Below are 19,405 nucleotides of genomic sequence, written 5' to 3' on the forward strand. Positions count from 1 at the left end.
TTCTGATACTACTTATATAGAAACATTGAATTATTAGTGTTGAATTCAGAACTACCCATTTGTCATTTTAATAAAACACCTTTCCTTTTATTACCACTACTTATATACAATGCTCATGCTTAGAATTACTACAAAAATCAGAGGATGGCAGCTCAGATTATGAATAGGAATAAAACCAAGTAATAAGTAAAACATTATCTAAGTTTCATAAAAGTTCACATAGAGGGACCCAAGAGACATCTCGTAGAATTTTCTTACTTCATGGATGAGAAATATGAGGCTTGAGGAGTGTGACTCACGCCACATTGCACAGTAAACCAGTGATCGACTCTAGGCTAAACCGAGGTTTTAAGAGAAGCATCACCTAATGCAGTCAGACAGGTGTGAGTTTTCTTGAACCTTCATTCCAACTCTGTTACCCAGAGCAAATCAGTCAAAATCCCAAAGATTAACTGTGATGCTGTGATTTATTATTAAAAAAACGTATATTTGATCTTCCTCTTCCCTTTGGCACATTGCTCCTTAATTCCTTGGCATTTCCTAAGTGGTGACAACAGTAACGATCTTTTGTTATGTTAATGAGGTGACTTTGGGAAGACAGCTAAGGATGGGGCTGTTTGCCAGGGGTGCCAACCACTTTCAGTCCAGCCCGCCTGATCTCCAGAGGGCAGAGTGGCTGGAGTTCGTACTGATTGCCAATGGACAACGATTTAATCAGTCACACCCATGCAATGAAGCCTCCAAAGAAACCTAACAGCGCAGCGTTCGTGGGGCTTCAGGGTTGGCAAACGTGGAGATTTGGGGAGAGGAGTGCACGAGGAAGCTCCTCTCTTTCCCCGCACCTTGCCCTCTGCATCTCTTCCATCTGACTGTTATTCAGTTTTATCTTTACAATAACTGGTGATCTAGTAAGTAATATGTTTCTCTCAGTTCTGTGAGCTGCTCTGAGAGTTAACTGAACCCAGAGAAGGGTTCAATCTACTAAGGTCTTTCAGAAGCATAGGTGACAACCTGACTTGCAACTTTCTAAAGTGAGGTGGGGGGCAGGGGTGGGAGGTATGTGGAGTGGGGCCAGGCTTGTACGGCTGAGCCCTGACCCTGTGGGATCTGATGCTCTCTCTAGGTAAATAGTGTCAAAATTGAATTGAATTACAGGTCACCCAGCTGGTGTCAGAGAATTGTTCGGTGGTGTGGGGACACTTGCCTCCCCTCCAAAGAATCAGAATGGTGACCAGAACTTTTACTAATTTTTGTCATCTGTAACATAAGGTGATAATGCCAATTCTGCAGCATTTGTAGGAGGATAAAATGACACACCATATAGGAAAGCATCTGGGTCTCAGCAGTAAAGTCTCAGTAATTATGAACTGCTGTTAGAAGGTCAATACCTCATGTAGTTAAGGGAGCTGCCATACGTATAGGTTCTGGAAGCCGATCCATACTTTCCTGTCTAATCCTTTCTTAGTGTTTGATACTCATGGTCAAACACGGGTGCTTTGTCAAGCGAGGATGGATCTTTTCCCCTACGGAGTATGTACAGCTGACACATCAATTGCTAACTAGTAGATAGATACCCAGAGACTTCAGGAGGGACTACCCTCATACACATGGCGCTCACACTGCTGTTGATATTGCCACCGGCGTCACAGGTGCAACCCGGGCAATTGAACTTTCTAAAGAATGAAGGATGATGGCACTGAGAGTGTGTTGATGAGCATGGTGAGTGGTGGACGCCTGGACTAAGAAGCCATGTAGAGTTGGGTCCACGGTTGGCAATGTAAGTTAAAGCCTCAGAGGGTTTTGGGAGAAGAGAAGCTGGGAGTGAAAAGAGAAATCCAGGTCAGACTAAATCAAGAGAATGGAGGGCCAGAAGGACAAACAAAGGAGACATAGCCATCGAGCCCTTGGGAACATGAGACTGACTTTGACCCATGAGATGGTTCAGTGTAACCATCACAGCAAAGCCTGCTTCAGTTCTGCTAGCCTGAGCAGAAGATTTTCCTGGCAACCAGAATCTCATGCCTAGAACTGTGTATTAGTGGTAGAAATAACTTTTCAATGGCAAAAGGGGAAAAGAAATGACTCATTCCAAATACCAGAAATATACTGGCACTACTCGCTATAAACGTTTACTTCTGTCTCTTTGAAATGTGACATCATTTAGCTTCTTTGTATGCTTACAGGGTTTTGACACAGGAAGCTGCCCTTGCACCCTTCCCCCACCCCATGGCTGGCCCCTTCTTTCTCGTGCCTTCTCTGAATTCTTGAATGGTGACCATGTGAGCTGCCACCCAAATGGGTGGTCCGTGCTGGCCTTTGAAGATTGCCATAATGATCTTTGCTGACTTCTGCCCTGTGCTTTTATTTGGAACCCCTGGGTGGCTGTTTGCCTTCCTAAATGTTAGCAGACTGTGAGCTGATGAGTTTTAAGTGCCTGCAGTGATCAACACCAGGTCTTTTCTGATTAGTGACTTTCAATGTTGCATTTACTTTATATATGGGAAAATGAAATGGAAAACGTCAACACAGAGCGTCCCGCATCTGTCCCTCCTTTTTTTTCTCCTCCCCTTTCATTCTCTCTCACGTGATTCCACTTTCTCACAGGTTTGAACATAGCTGTGTGATGATAGTAAAAACATTCAAGTTTTCACCATGGTTTCAATGTTATATCCATTATAGAAAATTTAAAAAGTAAGGGGACTACAAAGATAAATAAAAGAATTTTACCACATAGAACAATTAGAATTAACTTTTGGGTTCAACTCTTTATCTTCCTACCTTTGTCTCAAATATATAAGTAAATAAATAGATAGATACAGAGAAGGAACTAGTATAATATTTCCATATATGTACTTTTTGTTTTCTGTGTTTATCTCTTCATATATCAGAAGCATATTTTTCAAAGTTAAAATTCTTAGAAATCATTACCTTTAATGGCTGAATTTTATCATATAGATACACCACAACTTATTTAATCAATTATGTACTTCAGCCAATAAGGTTGTCTTATTTTTTCAGATATATAAAAGTATAATAATAAACAGTTTTCTTATCTTTTTAAACTAAGATCAAATACATAATGTGTTCTACAGGATAAATCAAGCAAATTTATAGGGTTGTATGGTCTAAACTTTTAAGAGATCTTGATATACACTTTGAGACTATCTTCCAGAAAATTTATTCCAAGCTAAATTTAAAGATACCATTAAAAAATACACACCTCAAGTGTAAGATATAATTATGGGTGATCATTAATTACTAATTTTTCCTGATAAATTATTAATGAGAACAAATAAACATGAAAAAAATTATCCTGTTCCTACATTGCTCAATTGAAATGTACCCGAAAGGCATTTACAGAATTGTAGTGAGCCTCATCAGAGAGAATTTTATTCTTGAAGAATAGTTTCATGCTCTAAGAGGCAATTAATGATCCATATCAAATGATTTAATGATTCATATTGAATCAAGACAAACTAAATTTCAAAACAGTTTTGTCAGTAAGAGATATACAACAATAATATTGATGCCTTTGGGTGGTAAGAGTGAATAGGCTCAGGCCTTGATGTCACATAGAGAGGGAGAGATCACTACTGTTTGAAGGTAAAGAAAGGATATTGTTTTCTAGTTAACAGTGACAGCCTAAACATATGTACCACCTTATTTTTCTTACTCTCTTAACCTTTCAAAAGAGATTACTCTTTTTTTTTTCATATATTAAATGGAATCACAGCCATACATACAAAGAGAACAAAATCTTTATGGAATAAGAGAAAACCCACAGTGAGGAATAAAAGCTAAAAATAACATTTGCACTGAGTTAGCAATTTTGTCTTCTCCGCGTGTAATGGCATCTGCTACTTATGGCATTACAGAACACTAAATACGGAAGTTTTCCCAACCAAAACTGAAACCACACACACACACACATATACAAAAATGGAGTGTAGTAAGAGACCTGTATAAAAAGGTGGGACCCCCAGATGCCAGTGTGTGTTACATAAAGGATAAGTCACTGGTAGGAGACTGTACAAAAATTGTGAAATGAGAAAATCTTCCCTACTTACTAATTTGTAAGTTAGTCACTATGAGATGGAAAACTCCTGAGTTAGGCAGGCAAATGCATGTTACCTATGTGTCCAAACCTCACCCAGATGATTTAAAGTACAGTGAAGTGATAATGTTCAGATGCCCTGGGCGAAGCAAACCCAGTTCATCTCTGTGGACATAAAATGTCAGTCAGGGACTCAAATTCAACAAAGATCCAAGAAAAATTAGCAACTTCAAAAAAAAAATCAGAAAACATGCAAATGAACAAGCCACCCTGAATAATAGCTTGGGGTTGGGGTAAAGACCTCAGACAACAAAATTTCATTTGCAAACACTTCAGATATTTGAATTATTAGAGTTTATATCTATAAAGAAGTTCAAGAGAAGCTTGAAAACATGAACAAGTCAGAGAGGATATGAAAGTAATAAGCTTTGAAATCGAATGAAATCACACATCAGTGAATGAAAATGTAGTCATAGAAGTTAAAAGCTCAATGGATAGATTAAGAACAGATTGGATAATTGCATACCCATGCTCATAGCAGCATTATTCAGAAGAGAGAAAACTTTTGGGTGGATGCAACCCAAGTGTCCATGGATGGATGAACAGATAAACAAAATGTTGTAAAAACATGCAATGGAATATTATTTAGCTTTAAATAGAAGGAAATTCTGGCACATGTTACAACATGATGAACCTAGTGAACTCTAAGTGAAATAAATCAATCACAGGAAGGCAGATAATGTGATTCCACTTATACGAAGTACCTAAAGTCAAATTCACAGACCCAGAAAGTAGAGTGGTGGTGGCCAGGGGCTGAAAGAAGGCAGGAAGGAAGGCTTGTGCAATGAGCACCCTTTCAGTTTCTTTCAAGATGAAAAAACTTCTGGAGATTGGTTATGTAACAATGCAGTATACATTACTGAATTGTGCTCTTACAAATGGTTAGGATGGTAAATTTTGTGTTATGTATATTATATATAACCCATTTTTAGAAGAATTTTTTAGAAGAATATATAATGCACAACTGAAGACAAATATTTAAGTGGAACATGGAGCTGGAGAAATGAACTATAATGTAGCTCAGAGACAAAATTGATAGACAGGGAACCACTATGGAGAGAATTTAAGAGACAGAGGACAATATGAGAAGTTTTAGCATGTTCTTCTCAGGGTAACAGCAGGACATTATGAAGGACAGGGAAGAGCTGACATCAAAATGGTAGAAATTGAAAACATCACAGAATTGTTGAAAAATACCAATCTACAGATCCAGAAAGCACAATCAAACACAAAGCAGGAAAAACTGAAGGAAATCCTCACTTAGAAACATTCAAACACCATGAAAAGGACATTTTAAAAGCAGCCAGGGAAAAAAGAGACCAAAGACCTACAAAGAGATGACTTAGGAGACAGAGAATAGTGAAGAGCAATAATTAAAGATGAGATCGGAACAATCTTTTACTATGCTGATAAAAATAATACTTGTCAACCTGACACTGCATACATATGTAAACGATCTTTTAAGAATAAGAGTAAAATGAAGTTGTTACAGACATAAAAGTAACAATTTACGAGGCATTAAATTCTGAAAAAGGCACGTACTTCAGGCAGACAATAATCTTGGATAGAAAATCTCACATACAAGAGGTAATGGCAAGAAAATATATTGGTAATGTTGTGGGTAATTTTAAACAGATACTGACTGCATAAAATAATGGTAACACCTAATTTTAGTTGTCACTGTTTGTAGTTGTCATTATTATTGTTTGGAAGGCAGTGAAGATAGTAATTTTAAACTTGTTAAGTCAAGGATACCTGGTCAAATAATTACTCTAACTACTAAAATAGAATGCATGGATATTATTTCCAAACAAGTGGAGGAAAAAATGAAAGGAGAAAAAAATTGTCAGTAAACCCTAAAGAAGGCAAAAAAGGAATGGAAGTCAGAGAAAAATGGAGCAGAGAGAAAGTACATAATAAACACCATGCAAACAAAAAAGTGACCATAAAAAAGCTGCAGGACTTCAACTATCTGATTAAGGATTAAAATCAAAATCCCAGTCAAGTTATTTAAAGGAGATAAAGGAGATATGTGTAAAATACTCAGAAAAAAATGTTTGAATTCAAAAGATGGAAAAAAAAGATATGCCATGCAAGTATGAACAAAGAAAGTTGATTTAACCGTATTACTACCAGGTAAAATGTATTTAGACACAAAGGAATAGAGATTAAAATTTATGAAGTTCAATAACTCTAGACTCTATGTTATTTAGGATATCATTATATATTCCATATATTCCTCATATATCTATTCCATAGTTTTATATATATTTATATTCCACAAAGGAAAAACAAGAAAATTATTTGGATGAAATTTAGATTAGATGTTAACTCCGGCGGCAGCAGTGTGGGGAGAATTGAATGGGGAAGGGACAGAATAAAAGACTTCTGGGTACTCATAACACTTTTTAGTCAGCATAGTATGTGTAAATGAAAATGAATTATTTTTACTCAACATTTATGTTTACATTTTATTCATTTGTATGTGTGTTTAAATAAAAATTAGTATGCTGAAGGAAGAATGTTTTCTTTAGATTGATACATGGAAGCTACTATGAAATATATTGGTACATTTGAGAAAGAAGCAATAGTCTCAGAAATGGGAAATACATGTAGTCAATATTAAAAAATAGGTTGGATAAAAACTTAAAAAAAAAAACAGCTGATGGTAGAATTAATGTATCTGACACTAGAACTGAAGACCTAAACTGAGCCCAGATTCATAAGAAGATGAAAAATATTCAAGACAATTCAAGAATGTATGATGTACTTTGAGAAACTATCATGCATCTATTCGATAGTTTGAAAAGACAGAAAAGATTTTTTTCAAATATGGAGAGAAATGCTTTTTAAAAACATATATTTGCATGTACCATTTTAAGTTGTAATTCAACAAAAATAAAGGGAGAATTTTAAACAATATAAAAGAATACCCTCTGTAATTCCAGGGGGAGGAAATCCTGGGGCAAAATACCTCTAAAACCAAAATCAGTCAAAAAGAGAAATAAAATTTAAAACCTGTTTATTGCTTACAAAGTGCAGTCCAGGGCCATCTGTTTCCTGCTCCGGCAGAAGCAAACAAGACCTCCCCCTGACCTCTAAGGTTCAGATAAGCCCTCAGTTGCCCAGGTAATTACCCATTGATATGGAGATTAGCCAACTGTCTCCACCCCTTAGGAATGCCTGTTGATATGCAGATGTACTAAAGCCAGGTGAGATATTCTGGAAATACTACAATTTTATCCACACCTTCATAAATTGTCTACAGAAGAGTAAATTCAGATTGACAACTGACTTCCCATAAGCAATGATATATCACTGAATACATGGGTTAATATGAACCAGGTAATCAGCATAAATAACTACACTCCTTCAACAGTGAAGGCAAATCAAATCATGTTAAGGTGCACAAAGGATAACAGAGAATAATTACCCATAGATTGTTGTTGAAAAAAACAAAACAAAACAAAAACAACAAAGGATGGTCTTAGCAAGAATAAAATTGGGAGCATTGTATATTTAAATTCTCAGTCTATTAGAAAGATACAGTTCTAAATTTGTATCCTCCTAATAAGTTAGCTTCCTAATGTATAAAGTAGGAATTAATCAAACAAAAAGGGAAAGCAGATAAATTATAACCAAGTTTGCTAATTGTGTTATGCACATATTTCACTGTTCTTATGGAATTTTGACTGTTTCACCTGGTTCGTGCTAAAAGAAATAAATTAAAATCTTCCATTTTAATGTGAATTTCAGTTCCATTTATATGTGTCTTATAGTATTCACCCTATGACACCATACATTTAATCATCAATGGAAACACTTACATATGTGTCAAAAAACATGTTTGAGCATGTTCATAGGAGCATTATTTGTAAGGCCTCCACCCCAGATGCAACCCAAATGTATCCTCACAGCCGAAGGGATACACCATTTTCCTATATTCATGTAAGGGAATACTATACACAAGAGAACATAAATGCAGCCCACATATGTAATGTTGAAGCAAAAAAGCTGAATAGTGCATGATTTCATTTATGGTCAATACAAACATAGGCTGAACTCATATATGGTGTTAAAAGTCAGGAAAGCGCTTATCTTTGGGAAGGAAGAGTTAGTGATTCCATGAGAGTATGGTGGGGACATCTGGATGTTGATAATATTTTTTCATTTGACTGTTGGTTACCGTATCATATTCACCTTGTGAAAATTCAGGAAGTCGTAACAGGGGATTTGAGTAATTTCTATATGTTGATATAATCAGCATAAAATATCTTATTAACAAAATACATGTACATGTTGTATATATGTATTATATGTATGATTTTATATATATATATATATATATATATATATATATATATATATATTTTTTTTTAACGAACTGGCAGTCTGCAGTCTCCTCTTCCAGTTTCATCCTTTCAGCTAGTTGACCTCTGAGCGCTGACGATTTTGCTTTTACCTATAGGCCTCAATATGTTTATTGCTACTTCTCATTTTTAAGTATTAAGTATTCTATGTAACTCTCAATAAATATTTGTTCACCGAATGAAGTTCAGGCTCTTTTGCTTTCTCTTTTTTCTTTGTTGTTTGTAATTGAAACATATATAGAGAGATTTATAAACACATTATTATAATATATGGATTGGTTATAACATGGCCTATAAAAGACTCTGGCATATTCTAAATTATTTAAGGATGAAGGCGTACACATACAACCACATTTTCATATTTTGAAGGTGACTGTCACTACACACACACACACACACACACACACTCATACACACACACACACACACACACAATGTGGAACCACCCACACTATGATTTTGTAGGATTATCTCTATTGGCCATGTTTAAATGCATTTTCCCAAAGGTTTCCTGAGTATCCCATATGTGCTGACTCCTGGGAGAAGGACAAAAGATGTTACAGGGATAAAGAGAAAACCCCACCCTTCTGAAATTGCAAGGATGGGAGGGAATAGACAAGTAAGTAATTGGTGATAATGCCCTGCTGTAGGAAGTGAAATGATGGAACAAGGCAGAGGAGCCCAGAGTACAGAAGTGGGGCTCCTGGTGAGCAAGGTGAGCTGTGAAACTTTTCCCGGTGGAAGTGGAACTCTGCCTGGTCCTGGAAAAGTGAGTAATTATGCAAGGCAGAAAGGATTTCAGGCAGCTGAAGCCAGCACAGAGAATGCGTGGCAGAATGATGCTTAGACAACATAGTGGAGAGATTGGGAGGAGGGGAGTCCGCTGGAAGGGAGGTCAGGGACAGGAACCACATCCCCTCTGCTCTTTGTGCCCGGCTGGCCTCTCCATTGAGGCTGGCCTTTCCTTGCTGGTGTGGTCTGGTTCCATCGTTGTACAGAAATTAGGCACATAGTGGGACCAGCATGCCATAGTTAGAATCTACTTTTGCTCTATGAGACTGATGTACTTAGAACCCGGTTCTAACAATGTGCAAGGTAAGAAAAACAGAGAAGCTGGAAGGAAAGAGAACTCCCCTGTACTGTGTGTCTGCTGCCTGCCTGGAACCTGGAGCAATTCTTTTGCATGTGTTTCCTCACTGCCTCTTAGCAACAGACATTTATACTTGATTCTTTCCTTGTTTTTTTCTCTATCTCTATTTTTTTTAACCTTGAGGTACATACAATAAAATGCACAAATGTTATCTTACAACTTGATGCATGTTGACACAGGTATAAACATTCATGGAGCTACTGCCCAGGTCAAGATACAAACATTTCTCACTGATTTTCTTCCCCTTCACCTATTTCACCCATCCTTCACCTCATCCCCTACGGCAACCATCAGTCTGCCCTCTCTGTTCACATGGACTCTTTCCATTTTACAGACGGGGACACCGAGGCTAACAAAGTGGATCAAGGCCACACAGCTGGTTGAACAAGGTGGCCAGGATGTTTGGGGATTCCAAGCTGAGAATGTTTTGGCTTAATTGGTTCTGGGGGTGAAAATCAGTTGCTGCTTGTAGCTCAGGAAAAGTGAGGACTTTCCTGACATCTGAAATAAGAGTCTGTGCAGCGGGGGAGGAATCGACATTTAAGTCGTCTCCCGCTATTAACTCTCTGGGCAAGGAAACACGCGTCTCCATTTATACTGCAAGTCTTGGCGGTCGTGCTGGAGCATGTGTTCCTCTGGGTCCGTGGCAGGAGGCCACACGCCATGCTTAGGTGCACGTTAACATGACATAAATGTTAATGTCCTGTTCTAAAACCAAAGCCTGCGGGAGAGAGGAAATACCACCCCCGCGTACCCAGGGCCCGTGTTTGGATACTGCAGTCTGTATTTTGACTCCAGAGTGTGATGACTATGTAACTTTTCACAAGGATTTCATTTTTTCCCTGTCAAGCCACATTATTTTAAGGGTGACAATAACTTGGCTGCAAATGAGCTGAAACCATCAAGGTGATAAATGAGTTTCTGGGGGAGGGAGGCATCGGCCCTGCCCATGCCTTTGCAGGACCACACACCTCTGTCTCTCTTCCACCTTCTTAGCAGGACAATGTGTCCCAGACCTCCCCTCTCTGTGTCCCCTAAGGCCCCTTCCCTCCCAGCCTCCTGCTCTGAAGGCAATAGAGAACCGTGAACACTTGACTTTGGAAAATATACCGTATTTCACAGAGTTTGGGAAGTGGGGAGAAAGATTTGGTATTTTCTTCTGGCTGTTGGCAAGGACCTGATTTATAAAACTGCCTTTGAGACAGCTCCTCACCCAGTTTATTTTCTCTGTCAGCCAGGTCTGTCCCTGAAGTGGGGCTGCCCATGGCCAGCTCAGTGGTCAACTGGTTCTTTGAACTGAAACCTAAGAGTTCCATCTGGAAGGGCCTGATGAGCTGGTGAGCTGGATTTCTTGTTGAGAAAGATGACTTTCATTTCTGTTTTTAAATTAGGTGCTGGAGAACGGGTTATGTAGGAGTTTTATATGCATAATTTCATTTCTGTTATTCTCATGTCTGTCTCATGGCTAGGTTAAGCGATTTGCTAAAAGATTCGTAATGAGAGTCTTCCAAGAGCTGTTGTATTCTGAACCATCTTTCCCTGCCTTCTCCTTTATTTTTGTTACTCGAGATAACATCCGTATTATTAGGAAGTACTGGGCTTGCTGCCCATTCAACAGCAAGGAGACCCTCAGGAACAAGGCTTTGTGGTAGTAACTATGTATAAAGCATCTTAACAGTGTCTGGCCTGGAGCTATAAGCTTACTATTTGCTATTAATATATTGTTCATATTTGATATTCATATATTTGCTAGTATATGATGCCTTGGGGGTGGGAAAGGAAAAGGGTGTTAAGGACTGGATTGGCTCCACATTCTCATTTGGTGGTGCCTTGAAAGGAAGTACAGAGGCTTCAAAAGCTGCTTAAAGACCTTTTAACTTCACAGCTAGAGAGAAGAGAAGCACTGATTGGTTAACTGAGACATGACAAAAGGGATGTCTTCTTTCCAAGGACAGCTGCTGCAGAGACAGAGTTCCATGAAAAGAAATGTAGTCTCCTGCATTCCTTTATTATTATTATTATTTTAATGCTGCTTAAAAGTTGCATTTAAGTTACTGGTTGTGGTTAAAACCCACTGACTAGAATGTACTGAGTTCAATTATTTGTTTCCATTGTCTGACACATTCTCTAGACTTGAAGTGACTAGGGCATGAATCAGGTTTTATTCAATTGTCTTTCCCTGGCACGGAGTACAGCTGGGGCACATGCACAGCGAGTGTCTGGGAAGTAAGCAGTGACACGTGACGCAGATGAGTCTTCAACTTCCTTGACCCTCTGTTTTCCTCATTATTAGAGGTGACATTGCTGGTCTGACTGGGCTGCTGGGAGCATCCAGGAAGAGCATCTTTGTGAAAGGCGCTGTGTGGATGGTAATGCTGTTCCTGAGAATATGGTTTAGAAGACTTATTATTTAATGAAATTAATAATTTTTTCTTACACCAGTAACTCTAAAGTCAATTTTTAGCCTTGTTCTGTCTTCTGAACTCTGGACTCTGATGGTTAACTGCCTTCTTGTTATCTCCATGTGGTTATTTAAAGGCATCTAAAATTTACAAAAAAGAATGTTATATCCTACATACCCCCAAATCTGCTCTTCCTAGGTTTTCAATTTCAGAAAATGTCACCGGTATTCTTCCAGTTGCTCAGACCAAAACACTTGGAATCATCTATGACTCCTCTTTTCCACATCCACAATGCTGCTATCAATTTGCTTTTTAGCTTCAAATTCATTAAATTTGCTCATCCCTCTGGACTTTTACCTAAGAAAGACATTTCCCAATCTAATTTTTAAAGTTATTTATTTCTCTACTTGTGTTACTATGATTTTTGTATTGGGGGGTGCCAAACCATATGGAATTTATTGTGATGCATGGGTAGGGGTAGGGACACAATTTGATGCTTATTCCAGATGGCTACCAGCTTGTTCCAGTACCTCCTATGGAAAAGGATCTCTTTTCCGATCTACAATATCACATTGTCCTATTCTAAACACTCGTCTATGCCTGGGGTTCTCTGTGGATGTGTAACACTCTTCTGTTGAATAGTCTCTACGTATGTATGTTCCATTACTACTCTCTATGAGCTTTGTTATATGATTCAGTATCCTGTGGGCCTTGTCCATTCCAATCCCATCTCCCATCCTCCCCAACCCTGGTCAAGACCCAAATGTTCCTAATTCTTTTCAAGTGATGCTTATTAGTTAAAGTTCTAGACTCTGAGGTCAGACTGTTCGGGTCTAGATATAGACTCTGCCATGTGCTAGCTGTGTGACTTTGGGCAAGTAACTTTTCTGTTTCTTAAAAATTGCCATCTGCAATTGTGGGAATAAAATAATGCTTTTCTCCTAGAATTGTTGATAAATGTGCTTCAGTTAATGTATCTACAGTGCTTAGAAAAGCAGTTGGTCCATAGTCAATAGTTAATCTATTATGATTCTTATTTGTTTGTTTTTCCACATGAAAGTTACATTCCTATTGCCCAAATCTTTAAAAAAAAGTGACATTTTGATGCAGTTGCATTAGGTTTGTGGATTAATTTAGAAAGAATTATACCTCTGTAGCTGCATCTTCCTATGCCACCACAAGCTATGCCTCTCCATTCATTCAAGTGTTCTGAGTTTCTCTCAGTTGCTTTTTGGTATCTCCTCATGTAGATATTGCTAATTTTTAGTAAAGATTTATCTGTAGGTGTCTCATCTTTTTCATTGTATTATTTTCATCATTAGACTTTTTTAACTGGTTATATTTATAGGTGAAAGCTATTATTATGTATAATTATTTCATCTCCAGCCACCTTTAATATTTACTGATTTGCTGTACTAAGATCTGATTGCTTGTATCCCCCAAAACTATGTGTTACCTCTTGACCCCTAAGGCTATAGAATTAGCAGGTGGGCATTTGGGAAGTGATTAGATCATGAGAGTGGAGGCCTCATGAGTGGGACTAGTGTCTTTATAAGAGAAGCCCAAGAAAGCTCCCTCTCCCCCTTCTACCATGTGAGGGCACAGAGAAAACCTGGCATCTGTGAACCAGGAAGTAGGTCTTCACCCGACACCAACTGCTGGCATCTTGATCTTGGACTTGCTAGCTTCCTGAACTGGGAGAAGTAAACTTTTGCTATTTATAAGCTACTAATTTCTGGTATTTTGTCACAGCAGACCAAATGAATTAAGGCAACTGTAACTCTGATATGATGGTATTTATTTTAAGAAAGCACCTGAAATATTGCTTTTTATTTTTCTTAAGGAAGGTGAACTTTCATTTGTACAATCCTTATTTGAGATAAATGGGAAAAAGTCAGCAACTCTCTCATTATAAATTTTGCTCCCTTACATTTATCTAACAAATTACTTTTTAATTAAAAAAATAGATGGAAACAATGATAGATACCACTAGACACCTATTAGAATGGTTAAATCTAAAACATTGATGACATCAAATGCTGGTGAGGGTGTGGAGCCACAGGAACTCATTCTTTGTTGGTGAGAGTGCAAAATGGTACAGCTACCTTAGAAGATGGTTTGGCAGTTTCATACCAAACTAAGCATGCTTTTATCATACAATGCAGCAATTATAAACCTAGGTATTTACCCAAAGGAGTTGAAGGCTTATACACAAAAACTTGCACAGGATGATCATAGTAGCTTTATTCATAATTGCCAAAACTTGGAAGCAACCAAGATATTCTTCAGTAGGTGAATGGATAAATTGTGACACATCCAAACAATGGAATATTATTCAGCACTAAGAACAAGTGAGCTACCAACCCATTAGAAGGCATAGAAGAAATGTTAATTCATATTTTTAAGTGAAAAGGACCCACATTGAGAAAACTATATACTGTATACATAGTAATACAGTTTTTATACTACAGTGTGTGTGCGTGTGTATGTATATATATATATATATATATATATATATATATATAATATATGGAAAAAAGTATATACTGTATGATTTCATCTGTACGACATTCTGGAAAAGGTCAAAGTATAGAGACAGTAAATAGATAAGTGGTTGCCAGAAGTTAGTGGTGAAGGAAGGAGCACAGAGGATATTTAAGGCAGTGGAACCATTCTATATGATACTATAATGGAGATCCATGCCACTTGTCCCAATCCATATCATGTCCATCAGTAAAAGCAAACCCTCATGTAAACTATGGACCTGGGGTGACAATGACATGTCACTGTGGGTTCATGGATGGAAACAAATGCATCACTCTGGTGGGGGATGTTGATAGTTGGCGTAACTATGCATGTGAGGGGCAAGAGGCATATGGGAAATCTCAGTACTTCCTACTCGATGTTGCTGTGAACCTACAACTGCTCTAAAAAAGAGTCTATTACAAATCTATTGAGCAATCAAAAGGGATATGTAACATCACACAGAGATAGTATACATATTCAAATCCATGGTGCATAGCATTCATTCAGCAAGCAACTGCCAATTTCAGTCCATGCTTTAGCCACAGTTTCACATACCAGGTCTATTCAGTCTGAGAGGTGCTAAAAGTTTAGTGACAGCAGCAGACAAGTAAATGAATAGTTATAATAGAGCCTGATGAGTACTATGAGAAAAATAAGCATTCTATCCTAATCTTTCTGTTCCTGGCTTTCTGTAATTTTACACAGTAAAAGCTAGAAGACAGAGAAGATGACCTGTTATTTGTTGTGATTTTTCTTCAATGCTGCACCTGTGGCCTCAGAGCTCTAGGTGACTAACTGGCTGCTCGGAAAGCTGGACTGACTCACCGTGACCTTTCTTGACCTACCTTGAGGCTAAATCCATACCTGGAGGGACAGACACTGGGGTAGACAGAGCCTTAGTCCAACTGTGTTCAGTAAGAGAGGATCACAGGGGTTTCTTTCTTCAATGCAACCTTCTCTCTGTGAAATTTTTTACAACACTTGGAATCATTAATGCATTTATTACTTTTACCCTAATCCATCATTAAAAATATTATAAGATTTAGTGTCTCATGCCAGGAAGTTACTATGTTCTGACAATTTCCTTACAGTAAGTGAAAGTGAGAAATAGAACATAGTAAGTTGCCAATATTTACCAGACTCATTCAGGGAGGACAGCAGGTTCACTCAAAGTGGACAGGCTGCCCGTTCTGATCGCAGAATCTAGAAGGAAAAGGAGCCCAGGATTCTGAAGTCTGCCTTGTGGTTCAGCATTCACTCACAGGCCACAGTTTAGGATTGCTATTGACGTGTTGTGCTGCTTTGTATTATCCTGGATACGCTACTTCCCTTCTCTGATTCTCATTTCTTCAAATGAATAAATGAGTATATTAATCTACATCAGTGGTCTTGAACCCTTTTTGTACCTTACAATCCCCTAAGGAGCTTTTAAAAACGATTCCCAGGACCCATCTCAGATGAGATGAATTCAAGCATTCGCAGACTTGGGTAAGGGTACTGGTGTTTTTTTGACCTGCCCCAGGGGACCCTAATATGCTGTCTGCATGAGAACCAGTTGCAAGGAACATCTTAAAGGCTATTTATTCCCCAGAATCTCTGAATCTATGAGGTTTCTCAAAGACCAACTCTACTCCCAAGAATGGTGTTTATCTTGAGCAAATTTAAAGAAACCAAATGATTTTAAACTTTTAAAGTCATTGAAACAGGTCCAGATTGAGTATGTGTTGTGTGTTAGACCCTCTTGCAGTTATTGTTGGTAAAATACTGATTCCCATGTCTTAACACAGAGCTTCTGAATCAGAGCCTTAAATCTGAGGAACAGGCCCAACTATCTAATTTATGGGGTTCACTGCAAAATGAACATGTGGACCCTTGTCAAAATTATTACAAATGTCAAGATGGTGGCAGGAAGACATGAAACCAAATGCAGGACCCTTCTGAGCCTGGGGCCCTCTGAGACTACATAGATTACGTACCCATGGAAGTGGTCCAGTACAGGAGTTTGTTGTTCATAAATTCCTCAAGTCATTTTGATAGTTGCCTGATTTGGAAACTTCTGCAGTAGGGAATTAAAAGATAAATAATTCATAGTATTTATTCCAGTGCAGTGGGGAGAACTGGTTCACAAGTCAATAGGCTAATCAGATACTTTTGCATGTAAGGATCTTAGACTCACTCAAGATTTCTTAACTGTAATGAGGTTTTTACTGAAAAATATTCAAGAGAAAATTAGGGAGAGGAGACTTTTAAAGGATTAAGGAAACTGGTGCAGAAAGTCTGATACTCCCTAAAACCAGCTGGGGGAAGGCATTTGGAACCCAAGGAGCTCTCACACCAGCTGCACTGGTTGGCACTCTGCTGTTTGCAAGGGACAGAAGACCCAACCCACATACATGCGAAGGAAATTGCAATTCACATAACAGAAAATGCGGAGTAAAATGCATGGGTTGATTTCAGACATGCTTGGCACAGGACCTGGTTCTGTCTGTTCTTGACTGGCTTTTTATTTTCATTTTATTGGCTTCTCTCTGAGACAGATTTGCTCCATGGTATTAACACACCTTTTTGCCATTTGGGACTTCATATCTCGGGGTGAGGGGGGCAGCTTCTTTCTCCAGGATTCAAACTGTCTTCTAGTTTCCAGTGATGCAAATTATTCCACATGCAAATTCCTCATCCAATTAAGGAGGGCTGGGAGATGAGACATATTCACACCATAGGTCAGTAAGAGCCCACTGAGTGAAAGCTTTTCTCTCCCTTGTATAGATGAAGAAATTGAAGTGGGGGGAATTACTGTTTGCCAAGATCATAAAGCTGTGAAAGAGTGAGGTTTGGGATTTACACGGAGGCACCTGACTGCAGGACCTACGTGAGTAAGCACTCAGCCATCTTAAAATTTCTGATTAAACAGACATTTTGTTTTTCATGGTTTGCCCTTACTCATAGATCCAGCTGATTTGTAATTTCAGCACACCTGTGGCTCCTCGTGACTTACTCTCTATTTTCTGACAATTTGGTGGAAATTCCTCCACTAAGTCCCCAATTTTCTGTTTATCCTGCTTCTAATGCCTGATGGAGATAATATGATTGACCTGGCCTAACCTTGTTTGAGCAGAGCCTTAAGGCCAGACCTCTTCATCAGCCACTGACCAGCTTATTATGGTAGGACAGGGGTCTTCTCCCGATCTGACTCCCTTTGTCTAGTGAAGCTCGTCATGATGACATAATAGATGGGCCATGTCTCCTTCCCTTTCTCCTTCCCTACCAATCCTCTACACCCAGCTGGAGCTCCCAGCATGGCTATTTCCTTTAGAAGTAGATACTGGGATTGACTGCTATGTGTACACATGTGCACTGAAAAGTTTACTATGAGGCAGGGTGAAATGTGTGGCCTAAGACCCAAACACAGAGTTATGAGACTGAGGAAGCAAGAGATCTCAATTGGCATGCTCTTTGGAGATGTGGCCATTGGGTGGGTCTTGATGAGTAGGGATGGCAGTACAATAAAGGGAACTCCTGGAAGGGCTTGGCATCTGAAAGGAGAGGAAGGATGCAGTGGGAAGGAGGAGCTTTGGACCACAGTGCAGCTCTGAGAATGTGTCAGGCCAAAGAGCTTGTCAGTTCTGACATTTGGAACAGTGGCTACCCAGCAGGGGAGTCCTGTGTTCATAGAATGGCCTGGTCCAGCCCAGCCTGAGGAGAGCCTGACCCTGCTGTGAACATCATGGATGATTGTAAAGGAGGGTGGTTGGACACTGTCAGCCAATCACACATCTCACGACAGCTTCTCTCATAAAGAGCTCTAGGTGACATGCCTCTGCAGCCGTTCCATGCCTCCAAAGCAATAGCTCGTAGTTCACATTCATGCCATATTTTCTTAATCTATTTGGTCCTTTTTACATGCTTGCTTAATAATTGTTTAATCCTTTGCCCCACTAAATTTAGCTCCTAGAACACAGATCTGTAACAGTATTCATTTCTGAAATCTGAACATTTAGCAAACCATGCAGTAGATATTCAGTAAATAATTACTGAATGAATGAATGTGTTAGCCAATCAATTAGTTAGTCATTGAATGGTTTGGAGTGAAATTAAATATTGGATTCAATCTTCTAGGCTGTTAGTCTGATGTCACCATGATTTTATGGGTGCAATGGAAGGACCTTGGACTTGTACCTGCACTTGTAGATTTGAATCATATTTCAAACTGCTGACTAGGATGGTCTCTTTGGCCACATAACCTAATTTTCTAAGCCTTGGTTTTCTCATGTATAACATGAAAATCGCACTTACCTTTATGGTTTTCTCTGAAGGTTAAAAGAGTTAATGCTCGTAAATGGCTGATTTGGAACCTGGCACACAGGGGAACTTCTACCAATGTTATGTAATTTACCTCCTTTCTTTCTGAGATTAAAACACCCAATTTCCTGCAGAGGAGAGCAAATATGACTCCTTTACTCTTCCTAATGAGGAAAAAGGCAGTAGAGGTTATTCCCAATAGTGACTTACATAGGGCAACATTTAGCACAGTAAGTATTCGGTCTTTCAAACCCCTTTCTAGCCTCGGGTTCACTGATGAAACACAGTGCGCAGTCGTGCTGTTCTCATTTCCAGAGGCAGAAACAAAAGTTAGGGTGTTAAATAGCTCATTTGAGGACCTTTCAGGTGAAACTATTGGGATTCACATTAAAGTCTGTGCTGTGCCTGAGTTCCTCGCCATTGTTCTCTGGGCCTGGCCAAGCACGCAGGGACCCTAAGGGCTGAGCTGTTCCCAGATTCCGTAATGGTGTCCCCAGGATCCCAGCAAACTGCCTGGGGGGGATCTGATCCTGAATAGCAGGGA

Source organism: Manis javanica, chromosome 5 (genome assembly GCF_040802235.1).
Source record: "Manis javanica isolate MJ-LG chromosome 5, MJ_LKY, whole genome shotgun sequence".
Lineage (NCBI taxonomy): Eukaryota > Metazoa > Chordata > Mammalia > Pholidota > Manidae > Manis > Manis javanica.